General features: G+C 41.3%; 1 long non-coding RNA gene across 1 annotated transcript; it reads right to left on the bottom strand.

Moving 5' to 3' along the window:
* Positions 1–252: 252 nt before the first annotated feature.
* On the bottom strand, positions 253–3,354 carry LOC106496266 (uncharacterized). The gene is made up of 3 exons (XR_001294574.2): positions 3,218–3,354; positions 565–687; positions 253–301 (listed from the first exon to the last, which is right to left on the bottom strand). It is a non-coding gene; the product is annotated as an uncharacterized lncRNA (long non-coding RNA).
* Between the last annotated feature and the right edge of the window lie 9,106 nt (positions 3,355–12,460).

Here is a 12,460-nt window from a genome sequence, read left to right as displayed (position 1 = left end):
TTAATGCTTTTGCCAGAAGTATACAAGAGTCCGTGTGGGAAAGGATATGATATAAGAGCTTGTGTGATCATACATTCTTTTATTAAACTAAAACCTTTCACAACAATTCCTAACATGATTTTTTTTTTTTCAAGTATCACCATTCATTAAACAAAGCTTGCCTGTGCAATTATCAAGTATGTAAGGCTTGTGATATCAGGTAGATCCTTCTATGGGTGTATTTCAAATTGTCATTGTTTAATTATTAACTGACTCCATCATGTTTTCTTTCGATATGTGTTCTTTATTTCAGGAATACATCCTGCAATATTAAATGAAAAGATAAGTTCATTCAAGAATCTGAAGACTAAGATGAAAATCAGCTTGTGTACATTTTCTCTCCTCCCCTCCCTCAGCTATCCCAGATTCTCACTGTGACTAAGACAGAGAAAGGAATGAGGATTCATTATGAGGAGTTACGTAGGAGACACCCCCTTCACCCACCTCCTTCTCATCCCAGCCTAAGTGATCTCACCAGTATGAAAGAAAAAAATGCTACACCATAGAGTTTAAAGAAAACTCCACCTTGGAACTGGCCATTTCCCAATAGATCTGGGAGAAGTTTATTCTGATCTGTAGGTTTTTTTGCCATCTGTTTATTTGTCTCCAAAATGTAGTTCAGGTCACCTCTTCTTGAAATGCAGAAGTCTGGTAAATACAAAAGTCAAGAAAACAGTTTCATAAGTATCAAAAGGTCTTGTTTTGACATCGCTAAAACTGACTGTTTCGATTCAGAGTGGGGTGGAGGGACAAGGAGATAGGGGCACTGTTTACGGAGCTACCCAGTAATTTGTGCCGCTGTGCCCTATTCTGTCACCTCTATGTTAAACTAGCTCCACATGACGCAAAAAACACGGCTTCAAATCCCCCCTTGACTCTTTTCTAAATTTACCTGAATCAAAGGTCTTTTCTTTCTCACAAGAGGTGCTGACTGAGAATTTAGGAGTGTTTTCAGTTTCTGCTTTTGAAGTGGTACTTTCTGTATCTTTAAAAAGTCACTAGAAGAGTCACTGGAACCCACCGGTGCCACTTTCCAGGTGAGTGCCCTTGTAGCAGGTTATGACTCTCTGTCCTGAATGTAAATGCACATGACTGTAAAGGAATACTCAGAGGTTGATACAAAATGAAAGCACTTCAGTAGGAGTGGATGAGAAAGCACTAACCCAGAATACCTACAGACCTTCAGACAATGTTCACACACAAAATGAGACATAGCGTTTCAAATCCCCGCTTTCATTCAGGTGAAAAGGGGATCTTAAATCCCCTCATAATGTCCTAAGTGAGGATTTTAAAGAAAAGAGAGAGCATGTTCTGCTAATTTGTGTAATTTATTAGCTTTCTTCCCAGAATAACTGTTCCAGAATATGCAAAATATTTCTTCAATCCTAGTTTACTAAAGATTAAAAGAAAATCTGTTTCAGGTCAACCTGGAATTTGGGGATTTTCATGGTGGGAAGTTTCTTGGTAGACCACTAAGCTAAGAAAACCACAGTTTCTCCTGTTCCATCAAACATGCACAAGGGGTTTCCCCCGTAGTCTAAATACCCTCTGAAGTGGACAGCTGGCAGATCAAGCATCTGTGGCTCTGGAGCTGGAAGAGACTTTGAGGTAAATGAGAAATGGCTCCATCTCACTATGTGGGAACTTTCCAGGTGAGGGAGATGAGACACCCAAAAAAACAAACTTGTGCTTAATACTAGATGCAATCTGCACTTACCCAACTTAGACACTAAGTTTTCTAGATAAGGAAGAAAGGCAGCTGAACAGTTTTAATACCACAGACCAATACCTCTTCATCAATGAGATAAAGCTCTTTTTCTTTCTTGATTTTTTTCTTTCCAGACTCTTCCTCCTTCCCTAATAAATTCAAATCATCCCTCATATGCTCAAAGCAACAATGCACTGAATGTTCCCCACTGTCCCTTCTGCCTTATCAAGTTTCCGGTTCCTAATTAAATATATAAATTCTAAAAGTACAGCTTAACCACTGGCAATTGATTCCATTCGGAACAAAAAAGCCTCCCGCTACAGCAAGTTACATGAAATCACATGACTCAACAAGCAAAACTAACTTCCTTTTACCTAGCCCAACCTTTTAGTAATTGGCAGTGCTCCAGCACCTGTGATTCAGGGAAAAGATGCTGAAGGGCCAGATTCTCAAAGGTGCTAAGCACCCACAGCACATGCTGATTGAAGCTGATGCTGCAGATGTGTGGCCCCTGTGCCATCCTGCCCGCGACATCTTCAAATCACTTTCTCTTAGTGTGATGGAGTATTACTGTCTTTTTTTTTTTTTCTTGGCCTATCAAAGTAAAATTCCACAGAACAGTGATGTTTATCTCTTTCTGATCTGAGCTTCAGAATAGTATTTGCATTTGAAACATCAAGTACTCCTACACCCACTTCTATAAACTGAATCACTACAAGGTTTTGAATATACACCTGTACTTTCCATTGATGCTTTGATTTATTCCAGCTAACGGGAAAAATGAAAACTAGAGTCTTTTGTTTAAAGTGCTGGACTGGGTCTCTGAGTGTGTGGATTCAAACCTTGACTCTGCCATTCATTCCTCATGCAACTCTCACATATGAGCAATGCTTTGGTGAAATGGGGATGAAATGGTGGTTTCCTTTTTCCCGCCCTTTTACCCTTTCTCTTGAACAGTTGGGCTACAAAGCTTGTAGGATTATTTCTTATAGCATAAGAGGTCTTCATCTGAGGTGTCTGGGCTCTATTACACTGTAAACTACAACTTTGTTCAAAATTGCATTTAGGGAGTTCAGCATTGCAAAGTCTTTGTGTAGCTCTTTCGGGGACTTGTTACAAAAATACCACCCCAAAGAAAGGCAGTGGCCATGCAAAGCTGTCGCTGTGCTCTCACAGTCGGGTTCCTGTCGTTCCTCTCAGGCAGAAGGAGAGCAAATAGCCTGCACAGAAGAAGTGTTAAAAAGAGGAAATCTGGTTGCAGAGGGCCAGAGAGAGCAAGCGTCTCTGAACGACTTACTGCTCGCTGCTTGCTGCGTTCTCTCCCGTGGGTTTGGAGTAACAGAAGATCTCTGCACTGAGACAGGAAAAGTCTTTGTCATAATCCCCTATTCCCTGATATGTTTTATAGAATGTCCATTACAGGGTTTAGTTTGCCCATTACAAAACGGAAGGGGAAAAAACATGAACAACCTGAAAAAGCAGCAAATGATGATTCCTTAGAAATCAGAGGGAGTGCCTCGCTGTGAGCCGCAGGGTAGGAAGGAAGCACTGAGTATTCATGTCTTCCTGTGCTTAAAGTCGTTTTCTTTCCATTTGGCTTTAGAGAGTATCATTTGGCCTAGCCCAGTGGCTCTTGCATCAGGACAAACAGTGTGATTTCCAGAATGACTCTGCTCTGATACACAGATGAAAACTAGAGGGGAGCAAATGGGGAACAGAAATGAGACTTTAATTCAGATGAAATTCAGAGGAAGAATTTTGTCAATGTGTTCATTTATTTTCCTTTTCTTTTCTTATTGATGACAGGAAATGGGAGAAAAGAAAGGGGTTGGAATAATTGTTTTTGATGAAACAAGAAATGAGCAAATCAGCATGGCAGTGCTCTTTGCAAACGCTAAATTTCTCTTTTCAAATTTTGAAAACTTAGCCTAATGTCCCCCAGACACAGGAGCACAAAGTGCTTGGGAGAAAATATATTCAACCTAATTGTTGTGTACTCCTTCTATAAAATGATCTGGTTCTATGAAATAAAAACAGGTCATGGATAATAATTTTCAGATAAGGGTCAACAAATATGAACAGTGTCAATTTTGCTGAACATTTGACAAGACTTTTGATACCATAAAACTGGAGGTACTGCAGTATTCAGCACAAGAAATGCTAATGTGCCTACTTAGAAATGATAACTTTTTAAATGCCAGTTACTTCATCAGTGTAGGATCATAGGGGAATGGAGGGTTACTGGTCAGTTTGTACGTTCAAAATCCCACTGAAGTCAACAGAAAGACTTTCATGGCTTGATCAGGCTAACTACAGATTCTACTTGTCCTGGGTAAATATGCGTTTTTCAGATGAGAGGAACTTTGTGGAGTTTTTTGATGTGTGACTCTGTGGCTTACAGTCTTGAAGTTCTTCAAGTTCTTTGTCCCATACATTGCTGAGGGATTTTGACTTGTCCACCTAGCCCATAAGAGCAAATAGTGTCTTCTAAAAATGAATGAATAAATAAATAAATAATAAAGTGGTAGTAGTTTGTTAATAACATACAAATTATTTCAGAATGCAATGAAAGAAAGAAATCCTATGCTTAGCTTTATTTAAATAAACACATCCTGAAATCTTAAGTGCAATTTATTTATTTCTTGCATGCCAGGTGGCATAGAATCTGTGTGCAGTATTAGCAGAAGTCAGGAGATGGCGATATTGCAGATGGTCTTAGTGCTCCTCACTTGATTATGTAACAGGTAGATTTAGGTGGTGGTGGTGCAGGGGAGAATGCTTCTCTCTAAATTGTGGTGCAGGTCCATCAGATACTAGCCCTCGCATTGCCTATGTCCTTCCTTGTCCGGGAGCATTTGCCATAGAAGCTGCTGCATTCACATTGCACCTCTGCAACCAAAGAAAACCTGATTCAAACGTAGATTGATACAACTTTCATGCAGTGGGACTCAGTTCCAGGGATGTTTCTTTTGATGAACAGGATAGAGGAACATATGTCAAGCTGCTACCTGAAAGAATTAAGAAATCTCTGAGATCTTTAAAGTAACATAGAGGAAAGGGTAAAAAACAAACAAACAAACAAACAAACAAATATTGACTCTTTCTGAAATGCTGTAATATTATCACTGGTGAGTGTGCTGAGGTTGAACTTCTCCAAACATGCAAGAGAGACAATGTGAGGGAGAGATGGGGCAATAGTCAGTCTCTCCCTAGTCTGGTGATGATGTTTCAATGGTGGCTCTAGATCTCTTACACTTCATTTCACTTATCAGGCTTTTTCAAGGTCATAGGAAGAACTTAGCTAGCCATACACCTAATTTTGAATCACCACAGAGGTCTAGATGGGGACTATGCATTTCTCTAAGTCAGAAAAGGCAATTCTGGGCACACATGAGAGATTTTGCTGAGAGCTTGGGAACTGTCAAGCTACACTGGCAGGTCTCTACAAGGTTAGGCAGTCACATTGTTGTTTGCGACTTGGTGGATTTCATGTAGTCATCTTGGGCAGGATTTAAACTGACTCAGTCCCATCCATGGTCATTAGGGATTTGAGGATTGTGGAAAATTTTATTATGTTCTTCATTGCATACAGAGAGTTTGGGCCAGGCATGGCTGATGATTGTACAAACTCCCAGATGCTGATAAATGTCACTGAAAAAAAAAATACTGATTAACTCCTCCAGATTATACAAAATTCACACTTTCATTTGCACATGACAGAGATTTGTGTTGAGATTTTGGAATTGTCTGAACTTCAGACTCAAAGTGAAACTCGTGGGTGAACCAGCATGGTTCTCAACTGAAGAAAAAGTTAATGCAGCATCCTGGGAAGGAGCCAGGTTTCACACTTCCTTGTATCTAGCGCAAAAAGAAATGGAGTAAAAAAGCATATAAAAGTGGAATTATCAGATTACAAGATGGAAATGTTCCTAAGACCATGGTTCATGAACCTTTTGGCAAACATGCTCAGAGATGTAAGTCTAAAGTGCAAGCACAAATCAGTACAATTTTTCATTATTCCTGTCATCATCTTGCCAGCTTCCCTGACAGCTTGGAAGAGCTTTTGTCTGGCCCAAGGATTCTCACTCTGAGGATTACAAGCTGTTGGCAGATGACTCTCATTACCCTGCCTCCTCTCAGAATTCATCTCCACAGGATGAATCCTTCAGTAGCAGACCTGATAAAGGATGTCTCTAATTTCCCTTTGTTTGTCCCAGTCCACCTGTATTGTTCCTTCCCCCCAAGAGGTTACCTGCCTTTCTGTTGTGAGGCAGCTGCTCTTTGCCTGACCATGCTTTAAACTGGAGCTGTGAAACGATTGAGTTAAAACAACAACAACAACAACAACAACGACAACAACAACAACAACAACAACAACAGTTTAGAGTGCATCCAAATAGATCATTTCATCAGGACAACTGAGAAGAAGTATCTTTCAGTGGGATAAGTCAGGAGGGGTGGGAACTTTTTCAATTAGTTCTTCCACCAGAGAAGTCATACACTTAGACACCAGAGGTCTGTTATGAGAAATGGAGGGGACAATGCTGCCAAATATCTCACATGAGGCAGAAGGGACTATTAGCCTGGATGATACCGATAATGGGGGTAGGGCATCTTTACTCAACCCTTTCCTTTCCACCCTGATACCCTCTAAGAATCTGGCCCTTCTCTGACTCTCCGTCTCCATCTCCATCATTGCTGAGGGATCTACCACACCCAGCTAATTCTCTCCAAGGGTGACTCTCTCTGGAGGAGAGGCATATTAACATCAATTGAAATCCTTGCCCTTGGAGTTGTACATGCTGTTCTGCTGCTTTGGTGGTGGGAATGAGAATGTCCAGAAGAGGAGCAAGATGGACAGTCAGGTACTATGACCATTTACTTGTCCCTATGTGAATATGCGGAATTTGTGAGTTGAAGCCTTTAACCAGCTAAACTTCATTTTCAAGAGCATCAGGGTGCTCCTTAAGGATGTCTTTATCTCATAAGTATTTTAACATTTTTATGAGTCCCTGTTCTCCATCTCTGATAGGGGATAATAACACTCTCATTTACTGGGTTTCTAGGGGAAATAGGTATTTGTGAAAGACTGTGTAGTGGTGAGATTCCACAGGAGGCAGGGTCCACATAAGTACCATAAATAGACTACAGATATTTTGTGCAAAACAAAGGAGGTTCTAGCTTCTGGTGTCTCCAGCCTAGTACAGGGAATGAAAGTTTGTTTAGCCCTCAGTGCTCTAGATCATCCTATGAGATCAAGCTTTCTTTTGTTTTGTTTTTTGGGTTTTTTTAGTGAGGTTTTTGGAAATACCACAAAGACGAATCTTGTCATGATCTTTCATTCACTCCTACTTCCAGTCCCAGGCAAAAGGAGGAAGTTTAGAGGAGCTGAAAAGCATACAAAACCAAATGTAACTGAACATTTGTGTGTCTATTGAAAGCCTTTTTTGGGCTCCAGCATAGAGGAAGGGTTGAGGCAAGGTTTTGATTTCACGCTTACTGGCTCCCACGCTCTTAATTAAACTGAACTTTTCGTAGGTAAATAGCTTTTAAGTGGAACTATTTCTGACCACTGGGGTCCCGCACTCTGCTGCACAGTGCCCTTTCATTAGGAATTAGCCGACCTGATGCTGAATAAACACATTGTGAGTGTTGCAAGAGCTCTGATGTGGTCTCTGTTAATTACACTTTTTAACCTATTGCAATCATGTGCGGCTTAGCCACACACACCACAGGACTTCTTGGGAAGGGGAAGATTATGGGGATGCACAGAGAAATTCTTAAGGGGAGAAACAGCATAAAAAGATGCTAGGATGTCTGAACTGATGTCAGATACAATAATGAGTGGGTAGGAATGATAATAAATACATAGCACTTCAGGAGCGCTTCACATTCTCTAAAAATGCTGTGCCACCATCAAGCAATTAATTATACAACCAAGACCTTCTTCTGTCTCACCAACACCCTCTTGACTCCACCGAAGACACCAGTTTGGCTTGTTCATTTGCTGTTTTTTTCTGCACTGCCCTTGGCAGTGGTTTGTACTTGGAACCTCTTCCTCTCCCCTTTGTCTTCAAGTTACACTCCTATTCAAAGGATGCTTAAACTCAAGCTTAATGGCTTAATGCGTTATTGCTGAGCTTTCTTCAGAGATGCTTAAGGGTTTTCCTCATTGGAACAATAAACTTTGAGTCCACCGCCCTCCTCTTCTTCAGGTCTCTGTTCTGGACCTCCATCTTCTGGAACATTTGCAAGTAGTTAGGTGACAGCCACCAGTGATGTAGATCCTCCCTGGTCCAGGGATAGCTATGCATTAGTAATCAGTATCATCCTACTTTCATTACCAGCCACTTTCATATAGTCCTCATTTAGCTCTAAATAATTTAAAATAATAATTGCAAAAATAATTTTGTCTTATCAACTTCACTGGAGCATGTGAATGACCAGAACCTCTGAAAGTTGGACCACTTTGGCCCATAATCTACTGGGAAAGCTAGGCAGAGAATTGTTTTTTGTTTTTGTTTTTTTTTATCATTAGGGATAGTAGTCCAGTAAAACAACTCGCTTGTTTGGTGCCGGAGCAGTCTGTCTTCATTGAGTGTCTCCAGCAATGCAATTATGCCATAATTACAGCAGCACCAACTCTTCTCATCTAAACAGGCCCCAACTTTAGATATCCTTTTTAAGCACTCACTAACCTCTGTGTCTCTCATTTCCCACATTGATAAAGTAGGAAGCATTATTATTAACACTATTAATTATTAATATAACTATTAATATGTGCAAAGCCCCAAGGCTTTCGGATGAAAGATGCTGGATGTAAGGTGTTCTCCACACAGCCATGGGCTGTTAGCAACCAACTCAAATCAAAAAAGATTATCAAATGAACACACTTAAAAAGATCGAGCTGATCAAGTAAAGCATTGCCATGGGATAATGGTCTCCCATTGCTACAGAAATCCTGAAGCATTAATCTCCAATAAATATCACAAAGGATCTGAGGCTTTTCTCTTCAGAGGAGGAGGCATTCACCTTGTCACAAACAGTGTTTGAGGGCTGTGACACTCTCTTATGCCAAATCACTTGCTGAGATTGAATAATTTCATGTGATGGATGTCTGCAAAGCAGAGTCACAGTTACTATCCGGGTATTGTCTGGATTCCTTTCCATTAGCCAGCTAAGAAGCCCTCTGAAAATGCTGAGAGTTTCAAATATATTTTTTCTTTAATATTTCAGTCTTGGTACAGTCCTAAGCATTTGCCTACTGGGAAAAGCTGCTATAAATCAGACTAGACTATGAATACATGTAGAGTTCCCTTTGTGGGAACATTCTCGGGGTGCAGAGATAAATGATGTCCCAGGTGGCCTTCCAGAAATGTTTTCAATGACACTATAAGGAGGCCCAGATTCAACCTCCCAATTAGATTATAGGTTCTCTAAAGTCAAAGGAGAGAGATGGGCTTTTCCACAGAGCAAGTTAACTCACACCTAGGGTGACTTGCCCTCTGCAGGTACCTAACTTCTCCAGGCTGTCTTCACAGACTGTATGGCAGGCTCCTTAAGCACCCAGACCCAAACTATGTACATCTAGGTATCTAAAGAAAGCACATCAGTGATCCTCAGCTTGAGCTCTGGGGTTAGCTTAGAAATGAAGAACCTGGAAACAATGATGCTTTAACATGGGACCAGCTATTCCTGAATATCTCCAGAAAGCTTTGTCATAAGGTTGATAAAAGCTTCCCATGTACTGTAACTCAGGACAGGCAGATTTCTCTTCTACCTGAACACAGGTTCTCCTAAGCACAGCACAGTCTTTGTGCAAGCAGACTTGGCCAGCTAATATGACACTAAGGAGGGAAAGCCCAACAGGGCTGTGTGTGTGTAAGCCTGTTCTTAAGACCATTCTCCATCTTGTAATTCAGGTACAGCCTAAAACTTAGGTGGAAGGCTCCCATAGACGAACAACCGTTTGATGCACACGTGCACTGTGCACTTTGCGTAGCACATTTAAACCATTTTGTCTTGGCATCTGTCTACACTCTGCTCTTACTACATAATATTGAGAAACAATTCTCAGTCTCCTTGAAGGAAGTGATGGCTTTGCAAGGAGATTGAAACACTCTGTATGGGCTTTGCATTCTGTAACAAATGGCTTGCGCTAACCTTATATGTAGGATTTGAAGGCTGCATGCATGCATTTCTGCTTTTCAGGCTGGTGGAGCTAATTGATTGCCCACAGCCCTAGCCTGGAAAGCCAGACAGCTGGAACCATCAAGGACTCTTCTGCCTAAATGAATTAAGTAAATGAATTAAGCAATCAGACACAAAGGAGCGGGTGTTCAGCAATTGCCTATCATTTGAAATGCAAGGCACAAGTAATTGATTGTGCAGTTATCGTACCACATGACATACATACACATCCCCTGCTCTTGTTTATATCTTTCCAATGTGTCCAATGTGGGGAAAAATTAATTGCAAGACACGGATAATAATTTGTCTTCCTCTGTGTGGTAACGGCATCAATAGTCATTATTCTAAACTCTTCCTTCAAAATATGCTGGGCATTTCAACATAGAAATAGAAATCCAATTCATTGCCTGAAGGGCTCACAGTATGTGCTGGATTCTGCCCCAGTGGAATAACACCTACCTTCATCATTGGGGTTTAATGTAGGTAAAGCAGTCAGATTAAAAAAAAAAGAATTCAAGAAAACAGAAGAGAAAGGGAAGACAAGCATAAAAATTACTTGGATATTCCCTCCGTGCTGCATAGATGTTTTTATAAGTTATGTCTTAAATATATTGATGCTGGCGAGTGAGGAAGCAAAGCAAAACAAAAAGGGGGTGATAATTATGGTTGTGGCAATTTGGTTATTGGGATTTGATAACTGGCATTATTGACAGAGGAGATTGCAAGTGTCCCCATGGAAAGACACAGAGAAATACACTGAATAAATAAGAGATGCTGAAAAAAAGTTATGAGGCCATATATCTTAGTTTACACACAGGACCATCCACCCCATTCTCCTTAGGATCTTCTTGCTGACTGTATGAAAGCTGGATGGAGACAAGGATATTTGTGCAGAGGTCAAGTTCTTTCTCATGTGTGGTTTTGTTTAAAAGTGATTTCTTCCTGGAAAACAGTAACTTATCCATGCACCAGTACAGGTTGGGGGTTGACCTGCTGGAAAGCAGCTCTGCGGAGAAGGACCTGGGAGTGCTGGTGGACACCAAGTTAAGCATGAGGCAGCAATGTGCCCTTGTGGCCAAGAAGGCCAATGGTATCGTGGGGTGCATCAGGAAGAGTGTTGCCAGCAGGTCGAGGGAGGTGATTCTCCCCCTCTACTCAGCCCTGCTGAGGCCACATCTGGAGTACTGCGTCCAGTTCTGGGCTCCCCAGTACAAGAGGGATGTGGCACTACTGGAGCAAGTCCAGCGAAGGGCTACAAAGATGATGAGGGGACTGGAGCATCTCTCTTATGAGGAAAGGCTGAGAGAGCTGGGCCTGTTTAGCCTGGAGAAGAGAAGGCTGAGAGGAGATCTTATCAATGTGTACAAGTATCTGAAGGGAGGGTGTCGAGAGGATGGGACCAGACTCTTTTCAGTGGTGCCCAGCGACAGGACGCGAGGCAACGGGCACAAACTGAAACACAGACAGTTCCATCTGAACATGAGGAAAAACTTTTTCCCTGTGAGGGTGACAGAGCACTGGCACAGGTTGCCCAGAGAGGTTGTGGAGTCTCCTTCTCTGGAGATATTCAGAACCCGCCTGGATGCAATCCTGTGCAATGTGCTCTAGGTGACCCTGCTTGAGCAGGGGGGTTGGAGTAGATGATCTCCAGAGGTCCCTTCCAACCTCAGCGATTCTGTGATTCTGTGATTCTGTGATATTTTCAGTAAATAGGAACAGGATTCTCTGAATACAAAGAAACGTGATTTCATTGTGTAGCTCCAGACAAACATAGAGTGCTAAGTAGGGACTGAAATGATATCAGTTTGCACATAATGCCACCATTTTTGAAAGATAAAAGGCCTTCAGCCATATGCCATAAAACTGCATCCTCTTACTCTTACTAATGTAAGATGAAAATAGTTAGGAAAGACTGAACAAACAGCCAAAACAACTCTGGGAGATCATCTGTCTGTGAATGACTTTGTTGGGTTCTGGAGTCTCCTACCCAAACGCCATTTCATCCACATCACCAGAAATGTTGTGGCAATGCCTAAACCCCAATGTAAAACTAGAGCTTATTTCTGAGAAGGGGAACAATCTTCAACTCCCAAAGCTTACAACATGAATAGAGAAGTTAGACAAAGACTAAGAAGAAAAAGGGTATATTATTTCTCATGTATTGAACTCTTAGGCCTACACAATGATTTTCCCATGGTCAATAGATCAAGTTATGATAAAAGTGGGGCCTGGATATGATTCTTCCACTTCAGTCAAAATATATGCTTTCTTCTACCCACCTGTATTATGATCGACTCTGTTGGCAAAAGCAACTGAAAATAGCAAGGGGAAATAGCCTGGCCAATATGACAGAGAACTTAGGTGTAAGTTTGTGTGGATATGAGACAGAACAGGACAGTAAGAATGTGTAGGACAAAATGCATTTGTGTTCTTCAGGCCTTGTCTAGACAGGTGGGATGGGAGGGATTTGATGGGAGCAATTTGATTTTAGATAGGAAACATCCAAGTCTTTATGTGAAGGTT

The sequence above is a fragment of the Apteryx mantelli genome, chromosome 2 (assembly GCF_036417845.1).
Source record: "Apteryx mantelli isolate bAptMan1 chromosome 2, bAptMan1.hap1, whole genome shotgun sequence".
NCBI lineage: Eukaryota > Metazoa > Chordata > Aves > Apterygiformes > Apterygidae > Apteryx > Apteryx mantelli.
This window is presented reverse-complemented; position numbering and strand designations above follow the sequence as displayed.